Source organism: Amblyomma mixtum, chromosome 10 (assembly GCF_055824585.1).
Source record: "Amblyomma mixtum isolate Tamu chromosome 10, ASM5582458v1, whole genome shotgun sequence".
Classification (NCBI taxonomy): domain Eukaryota; kingdom Metazoa; phylum Arthropoda; class Arachnida; order Ixodida; family Ixodidae; genus Amblyomma; species Amblyomma mixtum.
The window spans coordinates 6,194,223-6,222,023 of NC_143021.1; the positions used below are offsets into that span (position 1 = coordinate 6,194,223).

Genomic DNA, 27,801 nt, shown 5'->3' on the forward strand with positions numbered 1-27,801 from the left:
TATGAGTTGTTTTTAGAGCGCAGCTCTTTGGCGTCCGTTCCTGGGTTTCGCGTCGTCGTCGGCGTCGGCGTCGGCGTCGGCCTCGTAACCAGCTCCGCCCCCAATGTAACGCTTTTCAATTGGTCGAAATGCTCGTGACGTCACAGTGCGCGAATTTCAAATGGGGCCAATTGTACTTTGGCTAGTAACCATGCAACCAATCAAAGGGATCGTATAGTGATGCTGCAACTAAGTTGGACTGAGTTTAGTTAATTGCTTAATTAATCAATTAGCCTAATTAATATAGAGGAGAATGAAGAGGTCAGAAGAAAAGAAAAGACGCGCGCCGCAGCGACAACAGCGTCCGCGGAAGGAGACGCTGCTGAAAAAAAAACAGACAAGTACGAAGCCGCGTTCCCTCCACCACCACGCACTTCCCCACTCAGTAAGAAGTTGCTCGTTTCATATACGTTGTGTCGAACATCCTAGACAGTTCCTACAATTGACAGGTTAATGACAGAACACGATGGATAGAAATACAATAATATAAATATGAAATACCCTAATTAACCTTTCTAGTTAGACCGCATAAATCTATAAAACCGAGAACGAAATTGGTCGAGTTGGGGAATCGAACCAGGGTCTCCGGAGTGCGATACGAGCACGCTAGCCACTCCGTAATGCCAGCTGAATGGTTTGGAATGAACAAAGGCGCGTCTAGCTAATACGGCGTCTTCGTTCACTCCCATCTTCACCCTTTCCCTTACGGCGAGGTGCAGGTGTCCACCCAGATATGCGAGAGAGATACATTTCCTTTCCTCAAAAAATAAATTTACCTTCCAGCAAGGCGTACAGCCGAATTGGCGATGGCGTTCTGTGGACTCCCTGGCAGCGTTGCAAGACGCTGTCGCGTTCCACTCTTGCAGGCGAAGCTTAACATTTTAACCACACATCAGTAACACACGCAGACAGCCAATGGACGCGTCATTCGCTGGCAGCACTTGATTCATCATCCACAACCACATTCTTAACGTACGCTCCCTTGCCGCACATGCCAAGGACGTACACCACGATCACATTCTGCGCCAGTCCTCTGTACTTTGCTTTGCTGAAACCTGGATGGATCCCGAAGAGCCTCTCGAAATCATAGATTTCCTATACTGCCGTGGTGCTCGCAGAGACCACAACAGAGCGGCGGGAGTCGCTATCTACTTGCGCACAGGTCTCTCTGCAATACCAGTCGAAATGTTTGCCACGTCACATGAAGTTGGCGAACTGTGCGCCGCAAAGCTGCCCAACGGCTTGCTGGTAGTAGCTGCCTACTTCGCCCCTACCGCACTCACGAAAGACGTCGTGCACTTCCTGCAATTCGCATTAACCGTCCATCGATCCACACCGATGTTAGTAGTGGGGGACTTTAATGTTGACATAAAGACAAACAGCAATTTCCTAACACTTATGCGGGAGAACATCCTGTTCCTCTCGCTCGTAACGCGTCCCACGGCTGTGACAACCTCGCGAGGCACTTGTATAGATCTCGTCTTTGAGAATTAAGCATTGGTGTACCAAGTCGAACATATATCAGTCTATTTCTCCGACCACAAAGCTTCCTTCATGACTGTCAAGAACTGTTAGTGGAGTCTTTGTTAAAGGAATACGTGTGAAAAATAAAAAAAAATTCTGTGATAGCGCATACATGTGTTGCTCGATTTCTTTGCCTCAATCTATCGAAAAGGTGAAACAGCTTATTTGCTGCGCTCAAATTTCGCATTAGGAAGTAACGTAATCGTCGGTAATTTTTGTGAGAAAATGTTTTTTATGAATGAAGTTCTCGGGATCCTGTGTGCATACGTATCTTTATATAGATACTGCAGTGAACAAAACTAACCCTTCGCCTTTATTAAAGAAGAAAAATCTCTAAGGTATTGTTTAAGCGCAGGGTCTCTTTCTTTTTACCAGCGGCGTATAACACTCCCCGAAAAATACTTCTGCCTACGCCACTGGTAGTGGCTGTATTGTGAAAGAATTTTACTCATCTGCTTCGGCGCACGTGTCTACCTTGAGTTTAGAATAACCTAAGGGCGCGTGTGATCAATGAATACGTAAAGTCGGGATCGAATTAATCGCAGTGGTAAGCAAGATGCCGGTAGAAACTACAGCGAGTGCATGAAGGTATACGCAACAATAGTCGCATATAAAATCAACGGTAAATTGCACATTCAACCGAACGAGCCCCTGCATTCTTTACTGAGTATGGCATGCAATAGTCACCAGTAGCTCAGGTTTTTTTAGTCATTTCTGCAAAAATATTTTGTCAAATTTTATAAGAGCTTTGGGGAACGTTTTAAATTAAGAGATTTCACATACCCATTGCCTGAAAGCACTTCCTTTTTTCTTCTTCTTCCTTTCTTTTTTCTTTCTCTTTTTAATGCTGTGTGTCTTGGATCTCACAGTGTATTTCATGAAGCTTCTGAACAAACTATCCCACCTTATAATGCAGTGTAAAGTACTCCCTTTAAACTTAAGCTTCCTGAAATGTTTTAGTATATGGCTACCCTGGAAGCCTTTCATGTACAGCTTGCTTGCACGAGACTTATGTTTGAATGGTACTCTGCAACACTTTCTATTTGAGAGCATAATGATTTTTGAGTGGACAGCTGTCAGATGCGCTCATGAGGTTGTAAAAAAAAATCCTTCTTTGCTAGAATGAGTTTAGAGGTTCATGCATGAGATCCCTGAGCAAGGTTATTGATATTGGGTTGTTTGCATGCTATGCTCGCATAAAAGTGTGCCGCTACTGGCCGCACTTTAATCGCGCTCTCTGGAGGATAGCACAAACCTCTCAGTTTTATGCTGAATGAATGTGCACTTGTCTGCTTTCGGCTGAGTCGTGAACAATATGCTGCCATGCATGGTCACACCCCACCTTAGTGTTCAACCTGCCTTTTAATGCAGCTCTTGCTGCTGAATGTTGCCATCTGCTTCCATTGCATATGTTTGGGAAGCTGGCTGTGTCAACGTTGCCTTGTGCAGCAGTGAGGGTAGGAATAATTCTGCAGTACTTTGTTATTGGCCATAAATACTATACTTACCTTCATAGCAATATGGTTTCGTGCGGCTGGTGATGCAAGGAATGCTTTCTCGTATACAGCAGTGAGGATGGGCAAGTATATAAAAAGTTTGAGTTCTTGACCCTGAACGCAAAATGTAATATCATAACGTGTTGTATTGGTGGCCGTGCCAGCAATGACTTTTGATTCACAACTCCAAGAGCCACTCACGCAGGTGACAGAAACGGAGAGGGCAAAGTGCATATAGTAGACAGCAGGGGAGGGTTTATCTGAAATTTTACACAGGATAACCATTCTGAACATCTTTTTCTCAGTGAAAAAAGTCCAAGAAATAAATGTTTAAAATGTGACTGCCCCTCTCCATAAATCCATCCTTTGTAGCATGGCAACATAGCATGTTTCACATATCCACAGATCTAGTATTGTGCATAATATATATTACTGTAGCTTTTCAGACTTCTAGAAGTTTAGGAGTACCCAGTGGCTGCAGTATAAGTTTCACGGTGTTGTACATCATTTCAATGCCGCGTTTCATGTTTAATGTGCAGAGCTGCAGCTGTACGCACCGCTTTTCGCCACTTGATGAAATACTAGCTTCTAATGTCACTGCATAGTAGCACAATTTACTCGTGATGACAACACATAAAATGAAAGTTGATCTATTGTACGTAATGATCGAATGCATCAAATTATTTTTCTTCAACATAACCACAGACATCAATGAAATTCAGCGCACGTGTTGGTCCACTAAGTACTTTTTACCCCAAAAAACACAATCACAGGACATGGGCACAATTAACACGAGAGAAAATGCCTCCAAATTCAGTTAGCTTCGCCTTTTTCGCATTTCTTGACTATGACATCAGATAGAAAAGCAATTGCAAACCTGCAACAGGAAACCGGTCTAAGCATAGCGCGCGACCAGAAACACAGACTTGGCCACGATATGAACGAATACACTTGAGCCCGGCACGTCCCAGAAGCTAGAGCTCTCTAGACGCTTCAAACGTTACGCGCTTGAAACGGGCGGGTAATCAAGTTTCTGCAAAGTGAGCGCAGCTGCATGCTTCCTTTAAAATATCGCCCTCCGCCCATGTCATGGCCCCCGCCGCTCACACAAGCGCAATCGCGAAGAACGAAAATGACAGTTACACTAACACCAGTGACGATCACTGGAGCGTTGCAAGAACACGCCTCATAGCAACGAGGATTCACTGCCGATGGAAACGGGAGCGCGAATGGTACACGCACACTGCACACACAGGACGTGAAACGTCCGCACAATACGCCGGCGACCTCTCTAGCGCACGGCGTATTGAATCACTGGTGAACGAACAGCGCGAGTGCTCCTCAGTGAGCAGCGGTAGTCTCCCGACGGCTCCGAGCAGTGACGCAATAGACGAAATGCCCGTGCGATCGTGGTCGCCGAGCACGTTGAAATCAATGCACGCAACAACGAGAGTTTTGCAGCGAATTCCACCTGAGATATGAGTGAACGGCGCCAACGTCAGCCTGTGAGCGCGATCAAAAACAAACTCGAGCAGTTGAGAAAAGTACGCCTACGCCGCACCGCAAATGCAATGCCGCGACCGTCTGCTACCGCCCGGTTTGCAAGCAGCAACTACAACGCCGTTGCTAAGCTGCCCGGATTAGATGGCCTTCCGATCGCGAAAAAACCACGTGATTTCCTCCACACTTTTCTCCCAGGGTGTTGTGTGGAAAGGGCCTCTCTCTTTTTCCTTCCTCCATGCTTCACCCAGATTAATTGTTAGTACGCACAAGCGGACAGCGTCAAAGCTTAGCGCGCAGCCATAAACAGAAGAGCAACAGAACGAGCACTAGTGGCTTAAAGATGTACTACTCACAAGAATAAATTCCAAATCGAAACCGATACCTTTAGAGTATTGACTCTGCATGTATCGGAAATGAAGAGATTGCGTCGAGATCACAGTGGAGATTAGTGGTCGAGATAGAACCACTTTTCCTGTCAACGTGTCGAAGAAAAAGGGCAAAAAATATTTTTCAAACAGCGAATACCCAAGTGTAATATATTTTCTGAAAGATAAAGAAATTCTCTATCAGATGATTGAAAAATCTCAAAACTGAATTTTTTGACCAAACAAAGTCTCACCCCACCTTAAATCAGGGAGAACCAGCTCGCTTTGTAATGGCATTACTTGGTATCTTTGAAAATATGGGGCTCTGCAGTTCTGATTTGAAAAGAATCCAGTTTGACTTGATGGAGCGAAGCGGAAAAATCGGCGTGAATGCTTGCATAACCGTCTTTATCGTAAAGGGCAATTGTCTTCTGTTTTGTCACGAAGCATGCTGGAAGAAAACGTAGAGTGAACTGCCAGATGATCACTGAGGCCTTGCATACATGTTATCGAAGAAGATGGTTTGGTTTGGTTTGGTTTAGTTTATGGGGTTTAACGTCCCAAAGCGACTAAGGCTTGAGAGACGCCGTAGTGGAGGGCTCCGGAAATTTCGACCACCTGGGGTTCTTTAACGTGCACTGACATCGCACAGTACACGGGTCGCGAATTTCTCCTCGAAAGAAATTCCACCGCCGCGGCCGGGATCGAACCCGAGTCTTTCGGGCCAGCAGCCGAGCAGCATAGCCACTGAGCCACCGCGGCGGCCTTTATCGAAGAAGAGTTGCCAGGATGATGGTTTATTGTTTATTGGGGTTTAACGTCCTAAAGCAACTCAGGCTATGAGGGACGCCGTAGTGAAGAGCTCCGGAAATTTCGACCACTTCGGATTCTTCAACGTGCACTGTCATCGCACACTACACGGGCCTCTGGAATTTCGCCTTCATCGAAACTCAGCCGCCGCGGCCGGGATCGAACCTGCGTATTTCGGTTCAGCAGCCGAGCGCCATAACCACTGAGCCACCGCGACGGGGCAGTTGCCAGGATGAGTTGTTAGAATAAGGTATAAAATATTGGCGCAGTGATCTGTGACACGAGTAGAAGTGGCAACTAACTTTGTTCAATTGAAGGTAAGGCACGTGTTTAAGAATGCGCTGGATGGAGTGCCTTTGGTTGACGTTTACGCGGTATCAGACCAGTTTATCGACGGGAAGTTGTAATCGCCAAAAAGCATGACAGGTATGTTTTTGTGTGTAGCTGTTATGGTACTCAGAGCGTCCTGAAAGAGGGGTACAAATATACTATCGCTGTTGGGCGGACGGTAGCAGACACCAAGAAGGACGTTTGGGAAAGTTGCCGTACAGAGAAGCCATAACATTTCAAGCGGGGATGGAACCTCCGGGCGAGAACAATGCAATCAATATTTAGTGGCGATAAATACACCAGCACCGCGCGAGCCATCGATTGTCTCTGCGGAAAATATCAAACCCATATAGGGAAGGCAGACTTCGGGCCAAGCGCTGCTGGTTCCCTCGGCTGCTACTATATGTAGCGCAGGACATTAAACATTAAAAGTAGCGCGCTGACATCTGTGCGGTAAGAAAGAGAATCAGCGACTGGTGGAGAGAAGAACGTGACAGGCAGCTGGACACAGCGGCGCTGGCAGGGCGCTGTCGCAAATCCATGCAATAACTAATGCGTTGCTTTTTTTTCACTGCATCGCTTCCCAACCTCAGTGAGGTTGGGAAGCCATGCAATGAATAAATTAGATTTCGTGGCAAAACCTCTTTTCCCTCCGTAAAGATTCACCATGCAGCACGCAATCTAGCTCTTAGCACGAAGTCCCGATAAGAAGCGGCTTCGGGCCGTTCTAGCTCGAAGTAAGAGGTGCCTGTTTGTCCACTGCTACGAAGAGGAGGTGGTGATGAGTTGAGGAAAAAATTGGCTGTGGTTTAGCTCTGGTTAACCCTAGTGGAATTGCGACAGCAATTGAGCGCGTTGTCCCTTCCTGGCTTTGTGCTTTCGTTGTTGCCTCTCTTTCGCGCTCTCCGTAAAGACTATACCCGAGGGGTATATATACACCTCCTCTCCCTCTACCCCAGCGGAGCAGGCAGCGGCGTAGACGGCGGCGCCATCTGTAGGAACGTGGCGTTGCTAGGCAACGGCGGCTGCAGGTCGTTCGTGGGCCACGGCATACGGCTGAAGTGCGACCACGCGACGATTCGAGCTGGCTGGCGTAGTGTTGCTTCCGCAACAAAAAGACTCGCTTGTTCTCGCTCCCCCACTGCCGCTGCTTGAAATGTGGATGAAGCCTGTACCTGCGCACGTGGTTCAGCTTCGCTCATAAGGCGAGTTCATACCACGACGTTCTCTGCGCGTGGGCAAGCTGTGGTTCAGCTCGGAGACGTCACGCTAGAGACCTCGCACTGAACGGAAGTTTCGCTCACCTACGCTGCGTTCCTCCGCGTCGGCGCTACGCCTCGCGACCGTGTGCACAGCCGTCCGGCACGTCGCTTGTGGAACGCACGAGGCAGTGACACAAAGACAAGGGGGTGCACAGTAAATTCTGGGAATAGGCCTTCTGCTCTGAACGGGGCAGCCGCGAATTCGATTCTGAAGAGAATTTTCTGTGATCAAGATGCGATGTCAATGCACGTTAAAGAACCCCAGGTGGTCGAAATTTCCGGAGCCCTTCACTACGGCGTCTCTCATAGCCTCAGTCGCTTTGGGACGTTAAACCCTAATAAACCAAACCAAACATTTTATCAAACGCATCACTGACTACCTCTAATCTCGCAATTCCGCTCTATAAAGCGGTGCACAATACCACACCCTCATATATAACCAAAGAGAGGCCCTCATCAATACTCATGAAAAAAAGATTTGCAGGGGTAATAAATTTTTACTACCTACCGGCCGCACAAGTTAAGGGAAAGCACAGGGCTTGTTTTAATCTTCACAAATTTAAAATAACTATTCTTGCCATGTGAAACAATCGCCATCACTGCTTCGGATCAAACAACTATTATACATAATGTCACATTAACGCAACACTGGTACGCAGCAATTTGTTTTTACTTTCAATACCGGCCTATTTATATTTCACACTACAAAGAACGACAGCACCGCAAAGAAACATAGAAAAACACAAGCGTGGACATCAGTGTGTTTTTCACCACTCTGCGTTAGTTCATATTTCACAGCGAAGTTATTTAAAATGTGTGTCTGGAAGCATTACCAAATTGTGCAAAATGTTCATATATTTTTTATTCTAACTTCAACAGCCTCGCCTCAAGCTTCCAGGTTGCTTTTTCTTCAGGTTGCGTGTTGTATTCGCTGGTTTGTTTCCTTTTGATAACGTTCGCTGTTCTTTCAATAATATTGCGCAAAAGATTTTACTGTTCACTAGCCATGCGAGTTTCATACGAAGTGGAGCTCTAGAAAAGCTTAACATGGGGCTAAGTTCAAGCGCTTCAATGCACGAAAGCGTTTCCAATAAGGAAACCGCAGCAGTGACAGACAGAGCTAATAACAAGTTTGAGGTGGATGCAGTCGTGCCCTTCAGCTGGGCACTTTCCTCTACAGTGGGTTGTTTGTCGTTAGGAAGGTGGGGAGGAAAATAACGCTACAGCAATCTATTGCTATTTTCCAAGTATGCACCCGACATTTTTTAGGTTGTAACTCACCGCTAAAATCAGTTGATTTCAGATGAATAATTCTAATTGTAATTAGTTGCTATCTCTCTGTAACGGGTACAAGACTGATTTATTCTCAACAGTTAGAGAAAGGGTCTCATATAACTCTGCATTTTTGTTTTAAAAAAAACTTGGGAGACACTTCAGCTCCAGCTTTAAGGGTATGATGCGAAAGCGGTTCATCTTGCCCACGCAGGCACGGACTGCTTCCACTTCAACAATCGCAATCATTGTGTGAAAGGCCACATGACGTGCATACAAAGCCCTACGGACGTGACTGCGTAGAGTAGCGGTAGCGTGTCTGCATTTCCTTCACCGATGCTGACTCGCAACCCGAGGGTCAGGTGTTTCCGGTGCGCCGCTGGTGTCGCTGGCGCCATCTATGAGAGCCTCTTGTAAATCCACCTTTTCGACCACTCCGGACCGACACCGGCTTTTTTTTTTTCGCGTACACTTTCGCTGGGCTACCAAGCAGAACTTTTTGCTGGGCTAGTTGGTTCACTGTGGTTCATTGTTGGTTCCTGTTCCTTCTTCGTTTCACCTTCGGGCTTCTTTCGCGCTGTTTCATTCATGTTACTTTCGCTGGGGACTGTTAGGACTGGGCCTCCGAGCCTGGTCACCACTGTTGAGACTGGAGCATCTCAGCCTGCTGCCACTTTTGCGCAGAGCTGAGCCAAGAAACGGTTGAGGCGGCGATGAGTCAATGCACGTCTATGTACAGTATGTACAAAAACTTTACATGATAGGCACAAGGGCCAAGAGTACAACGGGCTAGCACAAAGGAGTAGGGCGATTTCCGGGAAAGCGTCTGTCTGGCCAGCGCCTCCTTTATACTTTCTGTGCCTGGGCGAACGCTCTCCTCAGGCCGTCGGGCGCTGGCTCCGCCGCCGCTCGCGGCTGCCGCAAGGTGGCGCTGTGTGAGTAGAATACGTCGCGCGCGGCGGGCGCTCGGCTACCGCTGATCGGCCGCGCGCAGTACGATTCTTGTTTCTTTTTCAAGGATCAGGCTGGGCGCACTTCTGCCGTGTCATTTTCAGCTGCAGGGCCAACCATTACGTTCATGAAGAACGTTTATTGGTGGTTCGTGCTTCACGACATCAGCAACACGACGCAGCACATACACCTACATTTTCCGGATGCTCGACAGTGCTGATCCGCGGCTTGAATGGCTTGAAATCACTTTACTTATGTATTTAGAAGGGCTAAAAAAAAGATCTGGGCATACCCGTGAATTTTTTACAGACGAAACCTATCAGACAATTCTGATCACTACCTATTTCACAGTGGCGTGTGTCAAATATCTGCTGACTGAAGAGAAGTTTTTTTTTCTTCCTCACCCGAAAATTCAACAGCGATCCAATTTAATCCCTGTTTGGTAGTTTGCGAATGTCATCCGGGTGTAACAGCATGTTGGATGTTCTGGCTGCAATGTCAGGTCTCGAAAAGCTACTGAAGACCGGGATCGCTGCGTCTAATTCAGCATCCAATATTGCCCACAAAGGATGTGCTTCGATGTCAAGACTCCTACCCGCTGACGTCCTTTCTTCTGCGCAACCAACTTCTACTTCAGCTCCAAAGTCTCCCCTGACGACGACTGTGCAAGCAGCGCCGAAGCTGTCGAGAGCAAGATTGGTGCTTCAGAGGCTTACTACCACAATTTTGCCACAGCACCTGCCGTCGCTTCAGACCTCGGCTATCGCTTATGTGGGCGGTTACATTGCGCGAGTTGTTGGCGAGCATATGGATTGCGAGAACTGCCTTACTTTGTGTACGAAGCCGGTTAGCAACCAGCCACTCCTTCAGTTCACCCGCAGCCAAGACCGGGGTGGGCTGCTCTACCCGTCAGATCAACTTCTCTTCTCGACACATTAAGAGCTTTTGCTGACCGCGCCCTGCAGGACGATCAGACCTTGAAAAAGCCTCTCACTAACCTGGTGGCACTGACATAGCTGGTGGCACTGACATCAGGCCGCATTTTTCGCGCGTACCATACACGCTCAAGTTGAGCGTCAACGATGCGACTCGAGACACCATGCAGTCTTGCAGGAGGTGCGCGGCAGATCAATTGATGAAACCACATGGCAAAGCTCCACATTTTCTAGCGCCAACTCTGGCTTCGTTGGCGACAATGGTAACTCTCGAAAACTTTACAGAGGGAACGTGGGATCAGGTACCGCTTTGGAAGCAGTCTAACGTCTTTAGGTGCTACTTACATGAGTAAACAACAGCACGCAACGTAGCTCTTCCAGAGCCCAAGCTTTCAGTATTAGCTGCTGCCAAGCACTGCTTTCAGATAACGACCCTCAGACAAGCGAACTTAGAGGTGACAGAACAATTTTCCACGCAGTGGATTTAAGCAGGCGCGCACTGTCATATCAGCGCAGCAGACGACGCGCGGGCGCATTGCACAGCAGTAGCCGCGAAAGAAGCGACTAAAATGGTCCGGTTACCTTTAGCGACAAGTGCTTCCGAGCTCCCTTTTAAAAAAAAGTTTTGATTGTACTTGAAACAACATGAATGCAACCGAAAACTCAACGACAGAAGAGCAGCGAACGGTCTGCGTTTCTATGAGCGACGGCGCGGCAGTGATCCTACTCCGGTGGCGGCGCGTGGCGGCGAAAGGCCGTACTAGCCCCGACGGCGGGCTCCCATTGTTCGCCTCTCGTTCTCCCAGGCACAGAAAGTATAGAGGAGGCGCTGCTTGGGCGTACGCCTGCCGGTATGCTCTCGGGCCAGATTCAAAAGTACGGCGCCTGGCGAAGGCACAACAAGCGCAATTTTCTTGTTTCTGTGTCCTAGCCATGTTCCTTGACATTAGCTCTCTGCACCAAGCTATAGTCGCGATGCCGGCACGCTGGTCTGGCGTGATGGCTCGTCTGTTCCCCGTCTGCTGCTCCAGCTCAGCACGGCTCTGTTTTTATAGCCTCCGGTGACGGTTGCAGCAGCCAGCCGTTCGAACACTCCAACCAGGTCACAGCATTGGCTATCGTTCGAATTGGACGAATGGCCGAGAAGAGCTCAGCCGTTGAAGGTTTGCAGCCTGCAAAGAGCGGCCGGCGAAGCGTCGCATGAGTCTCGAGCCGACGCTAGAGAGGAGGAGGAGGAAGGGTTTGCGCCGGTGAGCCAGGATGACTCATGTTGCAAGCCGCGACATGTCGGCGTGTCCGGGCTGCGTGTTCGCCAAATGCAGCCGGTACAGCCAGCGATGACAGCGCCGCCCACTGGCAGGTAGCAGCCACATTAAGGCTGGTTATAAATATTCATTCAGAACGGCGGCTTGACATCGCCGCTATGGCGCAGTGGACTAGAGGCACGTGTTGCGTATGGAAGGTCGGCCGTTGGACTCCGCTCTCTGTACTGTAATTTTATTGTTTTTTTAATTTCATTTTTTTTTCAATTTTTTCCCTTTTAGGTCGCAAATCGTGATGCTTAGTGTCATATAACGCCGTTTAAGAGGATTTATTATCCCTTTTAGGTAAGCCGTTGTGACAATCTTCAGTCACCGTGATCAATTCACCGTGGTTTCAAGCCATGTGGCTGTACAGGCTGCAGTTGGCGAATACGCGTCCGGGCTTACTTTGCGCAATGGCGGGCGCACGGCGCTGGTTTCCAGCGGTCAGCGGAAAGCGGGCTCAAGCACAACAGGACTTTCTTTCACGAAAGACTTTGTAGTGAACGTCCACAATGGGACAAAATGACAGAATACGAAGCACAGCAGTAGACGAACCAGATGGACTTCCGCCAGCAGTTGAGTGCGGAAAAGTGAGGGGACGCTGACCTCTCTGCAGGGCATCTACGTTTTTTCAACATGTGATTGCCCTTAGATGCGATGGCGTAAAGGTGCAACAGCAATGTCGCAGAGGTAAACCATCCGCCTCGCATTCAAGAGGACCGGGGTTGGAATCACAGTGACCAGCAATTCTCCACTGGATTAAAAAAAAGGCTCCGCGTGTCGATGGAATTGCATAACAAGGCCAGAGGTGCAACCTGATCTCGCAGAGCAAAACCGTCAACGCACTCTTTCACCAGAACAGGATTTGTCCACCCTGGTGTAGTGGGTGTAGTGCTTGGTCTCAATATTCAATATGAATAAACAAGGAAAGGATATAACACGTGTATCTTACAAGTATTGACCTATGGGCCGGAAATGTGGAAGCTAAAGAAAATGGTCTTAACTTTGGTTAAAGACAATGCAGTGAGCTAGGAAAAGGAAAATGATAGGTGTGTGGCGCACAGTGGTACCAGATGCGGTGTGCGGCCACGTTTATTCTTGCTGATGCCGTTCCGTGGACGAAGGCGGTTTGTACAAGCCTTGAAGAGCTGGAGATGATGGCTGCCGTTCGAGCCGGGCGCCTGACCTCTTCTGTTAGGCTCGCGCTCAAGGTTCTTCGTTCTCTTCGCGCGCGCCACTACAGGGCGCTACAAGGTGGCGCTACAGGTGTAACGTTAAGATACATGAAGAGCGCAGAGTGGGTCAGGGATCAAACGCGGGTTGACCACATTCTAAGTCCGATACAACTCAGGAAAGCTGAGGCATCAATCCCTCAAAAAACCCGCCTGCAGCCAATAGAGTAGCCGCAAGTGCGTGACGTCGCGGCACTTTGAGAAAAAAAAAATCGCGCAAAAAAAAGATGTTCCTCCGCGCTTAAGTTGCTCACAGACTTTTACCAAAGTGCCCCTTCCCCTGCTCGCGTCGGCCAGTCGGCGAAGCCAGCAAAATTATTCTTGCAATTGAACGTTAGTGCAGTTGTCATGTCCCAAGTTGAAATTCGGTGAAAAGCCCTGCTTGCGTGTTGTGTGGAGTGATTTGTCTGCACACTGACAACAATCTCTCAGGCGTTTCTCTTACTCCGTCATCACTCGGTGCCGTCGGGACTCGGGAGACCACCTGTTAACTGTGGCATTCGCACCGTCCATCAGTGATTCAAGACGTGGTGGGCCGTTGAAAAGTCGTTCTCGCTCTTTGGGGATATTTCTTAGCTTTTTTTTTTCTTTGAGCAGGAACCTTTTGTGTGTGCTCGGATTTAGACGCGTTTGGCGACGTCCATCGTAGTGGCGTTTTCTCTAATGCGGCGCTGCTCACTGACGTCGGGAAACCGCCGGAGTTCACTGGACAGCACTCCGGCTGTTCCTTTACCAGTGATCCATTAAAGCGTGCTCTATAGAGCAGTCATCAAAGTATTATGGAAATATTTTGTGCCTTGTTCGGGAAATGAGCGTGTCTGTGAATGTCCAAAACTATAGCCAAACGGGCGAGTTGGTGGTACATATTGAAGGCCAACAGCGCAAACAACGCAGACAAAGTAGAAGAAAATACAGGACAAGCGCTGACTCACAAATGAAATTTTATTCAAGGAAAGTAGTACATTTTATAGAAAAAGTGGCCAACTTATCAGCTAGTAAACAAAACCCATGTTTCTACGTGTCATCGAGGTATGCAGCCTCACTGTCATATAATGAAATAAATGGCTTACTGACGCATAACCTTGTTTTTTTCCTCATGTGATATGCTTCCATAATCTCACGTGTTAATCGGGACGGGTGTTTGTAGAGAATATCACAGTAAGGCAATGAAGGAAAACAAGATTGGCAGTCTCGAGCATGGTCAACTAGATTATTAGATTTGTTAGCTTCCAGATTATTTGCATGCTCTTTCAAACGTGTATTGATGCAACGCCCCGTCTGCCCGATGTATATTTGTCCGCATGACATTGGGATTTTGTAAACTACCTCTTCTGCGCATGGCACATACATTGTTTCGTGCTTAACCCCACAAGTTGTTTCAGATTCTTTTCGTTGCTCAGCCTTCCTCGTTGCTCAGCCTGTCCTGTGTTTTCCTGTACTTTGTCTGCGTCGTTTGCGCTGTTGGCCTTCAATCTGTGAATGTGTGCGAACCGCTCCCGCACTCGTTTCAGCCCTAGGTTTTCGGTAGATGCCACCTATACGGCGACAGTGAAAACTCGTTGGCACTTCTTGTGCGTGCTCTTGTAACGCTCCAGTGATCGTAACTGGTCACAGTTATAAGGTAACTGCCAAGTTTATGCCTCCAATATTATCCAAGCAACCTGGAATAAAAAAACTTTCTTTCGGAATCTCGTGTGTGAAGTTGTACCGGGCTTGTATTAGATGTATCGGGAACAACTATTTCCTGTCGTGAGTGCACGCCGCAGCGCGCTCACACTGCGCATGCGCAGTGGCGGCGGATGTCGCCTTCAAGACGCGCCAGTCGTCTGCGAGCGTTCTTTCAGGCTAGATCGTGTTTGTAGTGGACCCCTGTCGAGTTACTGGGTGCAAGCGCAAAGTGCAGCGAACGATTTAAAAGTGGTGCGCCATCAAATTTTGTGATGTGTGCGGAAATACGGTGCGGAAACGTTGGGCATGATTCGCCAAGTGTTCAAGGATGACCCCATGTCACAAACTGCAGTTTTTAAGTGGCGCAAGATATTCAAAGATGACCGAGAGAGTGTAGAGGACGAGCCCTTCGCTGGACGGCCGGCAACGTCAAGAACAGATGACAACGTGGAACGTGTGCATGAAGTGCTGAATTCAGACCGTCGTTTAAGTGTGCGAATGTTCGCAGATGAAACTGGCATTAATAAGATGACTGTGCGCAGCATTATCACTTCAAATTTGTTGATGCTAAAGATCTGTGCTAAGCTCGTCCCGAAAATCTTGACAGACGAGCAAAAGCAGAGGCGAGTGTGTGTCTGCGATGACCTTTCGCAACGCGTTGCAGAAGACCCCGGCTTTCTGGACAGCGTAATCACGGGAGACGAAATTTGGATATTCGAATACGACCCTGAAACAAAGCGTCCAAGTTCTCAGTGGCACACTTCGACATCACCTCGTCCAAAAAAAAGGCTCGAAGGAGCAAATCCAGAGTGAAAGCCACGCTCATCTTTTTCTTTTACGCAAAGGGGGTGGTCCACTACGAATTTGTACCTAAGGGACAGACAGTGAATGGCGTGTTTTACCTCGAAGTGCTAAGAAGACTGAAGAGAAGGGTCAACCAGGTGAGGCCAGCCATCGCCGGACATGGAAATTGGAAACTGCATCGCGACAATGCAACCAGCCACACCTGCACCAAGGTCAGCGACTACCTGACGTTAAACGGCATCGCGACGATCCTCCAACCCCCCTTACAGTCCCGACTTGGCACCAGCAGACTATTTCCTATTTCCAAAATTGAAATTCTCCTTCAAAGGACACCACCATTGGACCCTAAGTGCCGTGAAAGAAGCTTGCACGAGTGCCCTTAAGGACCTTCCAGAATCCGCCTTCCGGAGAGCACTCGAGTCGTGGAAAAGCCGTTGGCAAAAGGGTGTCGATGCACAAAGGAATATACTTTGTAGACTTTTGAGGCATGGTACCCTCATCTGAAACAAATCTATTTTTCCGAAGTTTTTCCCCGTACTTTTTATACAGACCCTGTAAATGCATACTAGCAAACAATATTTTCTGCAGCGTCATGACCATATATGACAACGCTGCACTGAAAATTCAACAAGTTCTCAAAGCACAAAGTGTTGTAGGGGGCAAATAAACATACAGACTCATTCATGCCAGCAAGCAGGCCATGTATAGAAACATCAGGAAGCTGGCACAGTTTAAAGTAGTATTTTACGCTACGTTATGTTTGCATTCTTTAGATAAGTGCTGTAGGTTTATTCACAAATGAAAATTGGGTCACTGACCAAGTCGAAAATGACGTTTCGGGTCCCGTACTTTGGAAGAGGAAGCGAACGGCATGATCCCGTTCTTGGATGTGCTCGTCAAACGTGATGCGCATCGGTTAGCCTTCAGCGTCTTCCGAAAAGCAACGCACACGGGGAGATACCTGGATTTTGATTCCGCTCATCCTACGGCTCACAAGCGTTCAGTGTTTGCGTCACTTGTCAACCGTGCTAAAAATATCTGTTCCGACGAGGTCAGCCTTGGCAACGAGATGAAGCTTATACAGCACGATCTTGAGCGAAACGGCTACCCTAGAAATTTTACCAGCAAAGTCACCAAGAAAGCCACCTACACACGAGGAGCACAACAGCTGACAAAAAAGATAAAACGTGCTGCGATTCCCTACGTGCGTCAGATCAGCGAGGCCCTTTCTAGGATTTTCCGTAAACACGGAGTGCACATTGCACACGTGCCAACCAGCAAGCTGCTAGCCGATGTGGTCAACGTGAAGGACCCGCTACCACGTGCCAAGTTGTCTGGCGTTGTTTATCGGATACCTCGCAGCGACTGCCCCTCCGTCTACATTGGGGAAACCGGGAACTTCCAGCGGCGCATGAAGGAGCACCAGGGCGACGTCAGAAACAAGCGCGCAGCAAAAAATGCAGTTGCAGAGCACGTGCTGTCCACTGGCCACGAGATAGGCTGGGATGAGGTGGAAATCTTGGCGACGGAAAGAAACCTATCTGCAAGACTGCATCTGGAATCCCTAATCATCCACACAACGGCCAACACGCTAAACAAGAATCAGGGCACGCTACGTCATATTTACGTGAAAAGATTGCAGAGGATTCTGAAGCGTATATAACCATCCCTTCTTCTGTGAAAGCCTTATTGTGAACAAGGGCCCCGTATGGGACCCGAAACGTCATTTTCATCTTTCGACTTGGTCAGTGACCCAATTTTCATTTGTGAATAAATCATGCTTCGCCCTGACCAGACGGTGTTCCGTCGAACCTTGGACTATAAAGTGCTGTAGGTACCATGTCAGAGAATGGATTAACAATTTTAGGTTCTTCTACGCCAGCATGGCACAAATGGCATGCCGTGACTCATGCATGAAATGTTCCACTAGTGCCCATTAATGTGAGGACATAGTAGCAGCGCTAAAAAAACAGGAACGAGGGTAGACGAAGACAACACAGGCGCTAGACACCAACTGACTTTATTCTCGAAAAGAACCACGAATTTATAGGTGACAAGCAGGACCAAAAAATCAACAATGGGATCGCATGCGTGATGGCACTTCCCGATATAGGAACTTCAAATCTTTAGTACAGAGATAAACATTCGGTTTGCTGACACACGATTGCCTTTCCATGTGAATAAGAAAGGCTTCCAATACCTCCCGCTCCTTCTGGTCAGCATTTACAGATATCACACGTGTGTGCTCAAACAAAGGGGTACAAGTTTTTTTCATCATGCTTATATCTTTTATAGTGTGCCGCCAAGTGTTCAGGGCCTGATATAGCAGCTGCCAGATTCTTGTGCTCCGTGAGGCGAACGTTGATACAACGGCCAGTTTGGCCGATGTAGCATTTTCCGCAAGATAGTGGAATCCGATAGACCACATTGGTCCTGCAGGCCATAAACGGCTTCCCATGCTTGATGGGGCATGGCAGTTTTCCGCTGCATTCATCATTCGCAACTCTGCAAAGTTGCCATAAATGTGAACTTGCATAAATGTGAACTTTCCATGGTATGTGGAGGTTCATCATTCAAAGCCAGAACCGTGGTAACGAGAGATGGAGTAGGGGAAAGCAAATTTACTTCAACCACCTCTACCGTTTCATGATTTTGCATCTCACTGCCACTGAAGCATGGTTGCGATGATGGGGATCAGATATGCAACCCATGCACAACAATCGAATGTCCTCGGCTTTTTTTCGGCATGACCTCTTTATAAACATGAATGATGTGTGGGTGAAACATGCTCGACACCTACTTTAGTTAGGAAAGCACGTTATTTTACTGCAGCGCTCGTTCGTATTCTTTACATGCTATATATCAACTTTCCGAAGCGTGGGCCTTATTTTTGCATTGAACTACAGCAGCACATCCAGAGTTCTAAGAGTGGTAGTATGTTTTATACTGTGAGGATGCACGTAGACCATATTTATATATAGTCGTCACCAAAATTTTCCGGGCCACAATGTTTGCTTTTTCGGCCGCATGTTGAGCACCTATGGCAGCCTTAAAGACCAAAGACCTTTGAAAGGCTCGGACATGGGTTATTCTCTCCTTCCAGACGCTTACAGCCTTCCGGGTGCTTTGAGTACTCGACTGCATGGCTGAAATTCAAAACCCTATGCCCTGAATACTTGGCATGGAGTGTACACTGCGTACTTTAGACTAGAATATGCATGGACAGAAAGCAATGAGTATTCACAACTGCCAGCACACTATTGGCGACATTTGTGCAGGACATAGCTTTCACTTTGGGCTATCAATATTTACTGACGTACTGCTAGAATCCCCAATAATTCCTCTAAGGGGCACCAGCTACGTTTTGGTTGGCAGAGAGAGAATAAATAAAACATTTTTACCAACACATTATTGTTGCATTACTCTGACCTTTATAAAACTTTATTGTCCAACGTGATGCACAGAAAGACGCCATTTCACATCCTTCTGACAAGACAGACACTGAAGCCCATTGAGGACAATCTCGAGTTTTAACCGCGAACAGGGTTGGTCAAAAGTATGCCCGCATTTCAATAACTTCCAATGACACTACTCAGTTTGTATATGAATTGGCATTTTCCATTCATGTGTGGTTTAACATCCTATCTAATTATTCACGTCATTCCAGCGTGATGTCCATGAAAAATACACTTATTCTGCCTGTCTTTTATCTACATCGCAAGTCCTTTCGCCTATATCTTTATCATAAAATGTACTCTTTAACCCATTCCTGAAAGAAAATATTTTCACCGCACCCAGCTACATCTCATCTTGCATCAACCATCAACATAAAGTTTAAGTGCCAACTTGCCGTACTAATTCGTACCATTCTTCCCTTTTTGCAAGAATAGCTACTGAATGGAACCGCCTTCCAGCCTTCTCAGCCTCCATTTATGATGCCATTCGGTTCAAGGTCGCGGTTCAAATTGCCTTATAGTTATTTTTTGGCTCTTCAACTAATGTAATAAACTCAACACTGCTTTCTGTAATGCCTACGGGCCTTGAAAGTCTGCATAATAAATAAACAAATAAATAATAAATAAATCTGAAGCGTGGCTACGAGAGCCACTGTAGGGGAACGCTTGCACAGACTGACTTCGGCCACCTTAAGCGTTTATGATGCACTTATCTCACAAAGTACATGGATGGATTTCCATTTCACTGGAAACCCAACTGCAATAGCTGGAATCCAACCTGCAAGCCACACACTCATGTCGAACACCTTAGCCTGTGTAGCACCACGGTCAGATAATGAGCATTTTCTTGTATGTTAAAACCATATTGCACAGAGTGAGTAATTATTCAGCTCAGCATAACTGGACAACTACCTTTACTATGATAGCTTGTGTCTGTTGTTCACATTTTTTTAGCAATAAATCTAGCGCTACACAGGAATAGGAAGTTCTGTGTCCTGAAAGGGTCCCAGAAAGGGGTGTCTGAGGTTGGCAAAAAAATACTTGCACTACGTAGAGCATAGGCCACTGAACGTTCATGCCGCGTACAATACATCAAAAGCGAGTAGATAATTTATAATACATTTTCAAAAACTGCTGCTCCCGAGCCTCGCGGCGACCAGCGGCGGTGAACTTCCGCCCGAATCTGTACTCATTACGTCACTTTAGTACTCTTTACGTCACCAGCGCAGGGCTATCATTGGTTCGCGGTGCCAACGTGAAATCGCACATTTAACAAACTAACAGCTCTAGATACTTCACATTCTTACTCTTTGCGGAACCATTTCGCATTTCAACAAGGAGAGTTGTCGTTTATATGCATGTTTACGCGGTTATTGCGTGTTGGGTGTCAGAAATTAGTACTGCACTTCCGGTTTGCAATGTTTTCGTCTGCTCGTACCGCTTGTGTCACTCCGCCGGCGCCGCCGTCGAACCGAATCGAGAATCGAGGTGCGATTTGGAGTCACCGCACTACTGATTTCTGTCGCGACCTCCGTCGCATGCGCAATCAAAATGGACCGGCCGTGCTGTGTCGTTGGTTGCAAAACCAAGATGTTGCCCTTCGGCACTGTCTGCCGAAAGATGGAAGTGAGCGAGCTGTCGTCGTCGTCAGGATTCAGCGCTGGATTTCTGAACGGCGTGTCCTTAAAAACCTGGCCGACGCGCCGCACCGATCGTCGCTTGTGAACTGCCGCCCCCCTACAAGCAGGGACACACGGAGCGGTGAGCATCGCTGCGCCGCTCTACCCAAGCTCCGCTCACAACCGGTGTCGCACTTCGCCGCCGTGCAGCAATGCCTGAGCGCTGCTTGGGATGGTGTACAAATATCCCTAGCAAAAATTCCAATAGAGATTTGTATGGGTCCAATACCAGATTCTTATTGGTTCTATATGAGTCCTATTTGGATTCGATTGGTTTTATTTGAATTTCTATGGGACCTATAGAGAAGTTAATTGGACCAAAAGACCAACAGCTATTGGTCATATACAATAAGTGTATTGGGAGCATTGGTCCCATAGGACCTATAGCTATAGGTCATACAGGGCCTATAGAAATATACCTATTGGGGATATCAGACCAATACATACCAATATGAAAACCAGGTATTTTTATTGACCTGGTTGCACTTGTATTGCAAGCTTTTGTCAATTTAATATTGGAAACTGCAGCTCGATCTGCCCACAGCTCATCTCTTTGGCAAAGAATGTGGAACGCAAACCTTTATGCTCAAATTCTGGCAATCGTGGGCAAAAAAAAGACTGGTTGGCAGACTGAAATTGGCAGAAAGATACTGGCCACCTGGTATAATGGAGGATGGGTATCTTACCTGCGTCATGTAGAAATAAATTATACTAAGGAGTCATTGGGCTTCCCCTTTTGCCTTCTGTGGTATTTTTATCACTTCAGCAGCACGGGTTACGTGAAAGATAATAAGAGCAAACAGACACCTGTATTGTTAGGAATGGAAATTAGTACTGACCTTATGTCTAAATCTAAGTAAATGAGACAGCAGAATGACTATGATGCAGACTATCAGTATATGAAGCTGACTGACGAGACCAGCACACAAACACATTATGAGTTAATTCAGTAATAATGAATGATACAGTACAGGTGTTCATTTTCATGAAATTTTATTTTTTCAATTTTCTTTTGTGCTGTTAAATGCAAAAGTGCACAAAATTGAAAACAAATAATCACTTGTGATGATGCAATTTTCTTTTGTGCTGTTAAATGCAAAAGTGCACAAAATTGAAAACGAATAATCACTTGTGATGATGCATAGTAAGAATAAACTAAAAAAAGAAAGCATCCTGAGGAGCAGCACACAAACAGGCATAAGTAATTATAATGTGAGCTGGCCTATAATGACCAATGACATTTTTTGCCCCTCAATTTTTCCAGGTTGACACGGCCGTTTTTGCTTAGAGAGAACAGTGTAAATATTCGGCACAGGAAAATCTTCACTTGAATTGATATGAGGCGATGCAGATATCATTTACACACAGCAATGGATAATATTGTTACGTTGCCCGAAAGGCTAGTCACAAGCAAGGGCGACCGGAGCGCAGAGCGAACAACACAGGAAGCACCGAACAATAGCGCGCGCACACCAGTCAGGCACTTCCTTCTCATCGTCTTCTGTTAATATCCGTTGCATGGCCCCCCGTCCGGAAAAACACCATCACGGTGTACTGGATGACGTCGAGCGGCAGGGCGAGAGGTAGGGTTTCCGGCGAGAGACGCGGGAGGAAGCGGGCTGGAAGGCCGGAGCGATCTCGTAAGTGACAGCAGTTACCTGGCGCAGGACACGGTACGGGCCAACATAACGGGACAGAAGTTTTTCGGAGAGGCCGACGCGGCGAGATGGGGACCAAAGCAAGACGAGGGAGCCAGGAGAGAAAGAGACTGTGCGGTGACGGCGGTTGTAGAACTCCTGCTGGGAGGCCTGCGAGGCGAGAAGTCGGGAGCGTGCAAGTGGACGGGTGTAGTCAGCACGGGCAATGGCGTCTTGGGCGTATTGAGAGGACGGCGCAGCAGGAGTAGGCAGCAGCGTGTCCAAAGGCAATTGGGGCTCGCGGCCGTATAAAAGGTAAAAAGGGGAGTAACCGGCTGTATCATGGCGGGAGGAGTTGTATGCGAAGGTAACATACGGGAGAGCGAGGTCCCAGTCGCGGTGATCGGGGGAAACGTACATAGCGAGCATATCGGTCAGAGTGCGGTTGAGACGCTCAGTAAGTCCGTTTGTCTGCGGGTGATAGGCGGTGGTGAGCTTGTGCTTAGTAGAGCAGGACCGAAGAATGTCGTAGACAACCTTGGACAGAAAGCAGCGGCCGCGGTCGGTAAGAAGTTGGCGGGGAGCACCATGGTGCAATATGAGGTCGTATAGCAAAAAGTCCGCACGCAACATCTGTAGCTGTACTGGTTGGCAGTGCCCGCGTGATCGCATAATGGGTGGCGTAGTCCGTGGCAACTGCAACCCATCTGTTGCCGGAGGTGGACTCTGGAAACGGACCGAGAAGATCCAAGCCGACGCGATGGAAAGGTTCTGGGGGCACGTCAATAGGTTGAAGTGTGCCAGCTGGGAGAGTAGCAGGGCGTTTCCGGCGCTGACACTCATCGCAGGCTGCAACATAGCGGCGTACGGAGCGGAACAGGCCGGGCCCAAAGAAGCGACATCGCGCACGGTCGTATGTACGCGATACACCCAAGTGGCCAGCAGTGGGGAGATCATGGAGTTCATGAAGGATAGCAGGACGAAGGTGCTTGGGGACAATGAGTAGAAGGTTGGGGCCATCCGGATTGAGGCTGCGGCGATACAAGATTCCGTCAGAGAGCACAAAGCGCCGCATCGAGGGATCAGACGGAGTGCAATTGAGGCGGTCGATAATTGATCTCAAATCGTCATGGCGGCGCTGTTCTTCACCCATGTTGGCAAGGACAGAGATAGAAAACAGGTCGGCTTCGGTGGCAGTGCCAAACAAGTCACACTGGCCAATGGGGTAACGGGAGAGGCAGTCGGCATCTTGGTGTAACCTGCTAGACTTGTCACGGTGTAATCATACTCTTGCAGACGCAATGCCCATCTCCCAAGCCGCCCTGTAGGGTCCTTCAGAGAGGAGAGCCAGCATAGCGCATGGTGGTCGGTTTTAACCGTAAAAGGGCGGCCGTATAAATAAGGACGGAATTTGCCAACTGCCCAGACAAGGGCTAAGCACTCACGTTCTGTTATGGAGTAATTGCGCTCGGGCGCAGAAAGAAGGCGGCTGGCATAGGCGATGACGCGGTCCTGACCGGATTGTCGCTGAGAGAGCACAGCGCCGATGCCGTAGCCACTGGCGTCAGTACGGACTTCGGTGGGGGCCGCAACATCAAAGTGCGCCAAAACTGGTGTGGTGGTCAGCTTGGCGATCAAAGTGGAGAAGGCTCGTTCTTGGTCAGGTCCCCAGACGAAGGTGGCGTCTTTCTTCAATAGGTCGGTAAGGGGACGGGTGAGGTCAGCGAAGCCCTGAATGAATCGACGGAAGTACGTGCAGAGCCCCAAGAAGCTTCGGACGTCGTGGCAAGATCGGGGAAGGGGAAAGTCTTTCACGGCCAGGATCTTATCGGGATCAGGGTGAACTCCCTGGAAATCAACGATATGGCCCAAAATAGTGATCTGACGTCTCGCGAAACGGCACTTCAAGGAGTTAAGCTGTAGGCCGGCACGACGAAAGAGGGAAAGAATCTGGGAAAGGTCTTCGAGGTGGGATGAAAATGTAGGTGAAAATACAACGACGTCGTCCAGATAACACAGGCAAGTGGTCCACTTAAATCCCTGCAAAAGGGCGTCTATCATGCGCTCAAATGTGGCTGGCGCGTTGCATAGGCCAAAAGGCACTACTTTGAACTGATATAACCCATCAGGGGTCACAAAAGCGGTTTTCTAACGGTCCTTCTCATCGACGGCAATTTGCCAGTAGCCGGAACGAAGATCTATGGAGGAGAAGAATTTGGCTCCGTGTAGGCAGTCAAGGGCGTCGTCAATATGCGGCAGAGGATAGACGTCTTTTTTAGTGATCTTATTGAGGTGTCGATAATCTATGCAAAACCGCCATGAGCCGTCCTTTTTCTTCACTAGTACCACTGGAGAGGCCCAGGGACTGTGGGATGGTTCGATTATGTTCTTGGAAAGCATTTCTGAGACCTCGTTGTTTATGACCTTGCGCTCGGCGTGGGAGACACGGTAGGGCCTGCGGCGAATGGGAGGGGCATCGCCGGTGTCAATGCGGTGCGTCACAGCGAGAGTTTGGCCCAGTGAGGTGTTGTAGAGGTCAAAAATGTCGGAAAACGACTGGAGAAGGTCACGAAGCTGAGAAGTTTGGGCGGGGCGGAGATCGGTGGGCATCATGGTCGTGAATGCGTCCGAGGACAGCGGAGTGGACCGCGGTGGGTCTGGTGGGTCGCGATTAGGAGAGGCATCTAATGGAGCCACATGGCACTGGGCGAGTGGGGACAACGTAGCGACGCACATGCCGGCTGGAAGCAGCTGTGAGGAGAAGCCGAAGTTCAAGAAAGGTAGAGACAGGTTGTTGGCTGTGACGGTGGTGATGGTATGGGGCAGGACAACACTGCGGGTCAGTGCGAGGTCAATGACTGGCGCAACGATGTAGTCACCATCGGGAACAGGGCGAGAAGGTGTGAGGGAAATGAAAGATAAGGCTTGAGGGGGCAGGTGGGCATAGTCGGGGCAGGTCAACCGGAGCGACGAGTCGATGGGGTCAGGATTGAGTTGGGGAAGCTCAAGGTGAAGGACACCCTGCGAGCAGTCAATGAGGGCAGAATGATCCGACAAAAAGTCTAAACCGAGAATGAGGTCATGGGCGCATGTGGTAAGGACGGTGAACTGAACCGGCGTACTGTGGTCACCGATTGTCACGCGAGCGGTGCACAGTCCCTCGACAGCAGGCATGGCACCATCTGCGACGCGCACACAGGACGTTGCAGGCGTAAGGACTTTGCGTAAGCGACGGCGGAGGTCAGCACTCATCACGGAAATATGGGCACCGGTGTCAATAAGGGCGCGCACAGGAACACCGTCAACTGTAACATCTAACAGACTGGGTCGAGCCGTCAGTAGAGGGTTTGAGGTCCGGGTCGTTGATGCAGCGTCACCTCCGGGAGCTGCATCACTTAGTTTTCCCGATGAGAGGGGCGGTAGGACGCAGCAGTCGAAACACGAGGCGACTGCGGTGAGCGTGAGCAGCGGGCTAGCGGCGAAGGCGAACGGGAGGACTGTTGTGGAGGTTGATCGGCGGCCTCAGACGTCTCGGATGGGCGGAGAGGTGAAAAGCGGCGTGTGTAGTTTGGACGGTAGTAGGAGGTGTCTCGCGGGGGTGACAACCAGGGGCTGCGGCAGTGGCGGGCAATGTGGCCGACCCGAGAGCATTGAAAACATATTGGGCGGTCGTCTGGCGTGCGCCACTCATTCGGATCGCGGTAACGCCGTGGTGAATAATAGGTGGGACGGAAAGGGACTGGAGGTGGTGGCGGTGGGGACGAGTTTCCGATGGCGCACAAAGCCGGAGGGAGGTTGAGATGGGCGAGTTCTTGCCGCATGACAGCCTGAATAAACGACATGGAAGGCAGTGTGTCATTAGGTGTGGTCGATGATGTTACCACAGGGGCTAGGGCTTCGAGTTCACGGCGAACAATTCTTGTCACAATGTCGGTGACAGGAGGAGACTCTGAGGGCACTTGAGTTTGAAGTCGTTGGTCCTGGCAAGATGATGTAGCAGCTGTGTTTGGAAGTCGGGAAAACTGTTGAGAAATGCGACGGCTTTTGACTTGTTCAAATCGACGGCACTCCTTGATAATGCTGTCAACAGTTCTGCAGTCTTTGCAAACGAGCAGATGAAAGGCATCGTCAGCAATGCCTTTCAGCACATGGCCCACCTTGTCGGACTCGCTCATGGTGGCACCGACTTTGTGGCAAAGTGCCAATACGTCCTGTATATAGGCCACGTAACTTTCCGTCGACGACTGCGCACGAGAAGCAAGCTGTTTCTTCGCAGTGATCTGCCTATCGTCAGGTCTTCCGAAGAGTGCTCGCAATTTCTTTTTGAATATATCCCAACTTGTAAGTTCTTCTTCGTTGGTTTCAAACCACACCCTCGCCGTTCCATTCAGATAGAAAATTGCGTTAGCAAGCATTAACGTTTGATCCCACCGGTTATATGCGCTTACTCTTTCGTAAAGGCTTAACCAGTCGTCGACATTGGTGCCGTCGTTTCCCGAAAATGTACCGGGGTCACGGGACGAAGCCATGACCTCGAAAGGAGCGGCAGAAGTGGTCGGCAACTCGCTGGGTGGGGCCATGATGGTAGTAGCACCGGTTTGACGACCGCTTCGGAGCTCCGTGGTACTGGGAACGATACCTGGCACGCTCCACCAAAGATGTTACGTTGCCCGAAAGGCTAGTCACAAGCAAGGGTGACCGGAGCGCAGAGCGAACAACACAGGAAGCACCGAACAATATCGCGTGCACACCAATCAGGCACTTCCTTCTCATCGTCTTCTGTGAATATCCGTTGCAATATTGTCACGAAAACAGGGGCAGCATGAACAGTAAAATAGTAGACGCAGGCTAAATAGCTGTACAAACACAAGCAGCCCCTGACCGAAGAAGAGCGCGAGAGCCTCAGCTTTGTCGTCTTTCCGGCGCCACCTGAAGCCACCTCGAGGCATTATTTCCCCACTTAAAAAAAAAGCAAAAAAAAAATGTCCACAGCAAGAAATGTTCTTGAGGGGTATGGGTAAAGTAAATAGCAGCAGGTACAATAAGCAACCTATATATGTTCTCAGAAATGCTACTTCGCACTTGCATACCAAAAAATTTCAGTGGCAAGAAATTTATAATACATATGAAAAAAAGTTTTCAGGTGGCTATACTACTGCACAAAGTTTTAAACAATGCAGAACACACGACAGGTGCAGGACATGGACAAGAACGAGGACTGTTGCTCTTCAATAGAGACAGGTTTTCTTTTCCCTATGCAAAGTCCTCCTCAACATTATCAACACTGTTAGTCATGTCATTACACATATCGAAAAAAAATTCAAACTTCTCTTCAATAGATCTCAAATAAAGCAGGCGAAATGAATTTCTTTACACTGAAGTTTAAAACACACATCTATTTTACTTGACCACCTTAAACACACCGATATTTACACAACCCTCCAGGCCGCCACGGTAGCTCAGTGGTTATGGCGCTCAGCTACTGACCCGAACGACACGGGTTCGATCCCGGAGGCGGCGGTCACATTTCGATGG

General features: G+C 48.5%; 1 protein-coding gene across 1 annotated transcript in view; it reads left to right on the plus strand.

The window, feature by feature from the left end:
- LOC149325053 (iris-like) overlaps positions 1-27,801 on the plus strand; it is an 82,489-nt gene that overhangs the window by 22,756 nt on the left and 31,932 nt on the right. The gene's annotated exons all lie outside the window — the stretch shown is intronic.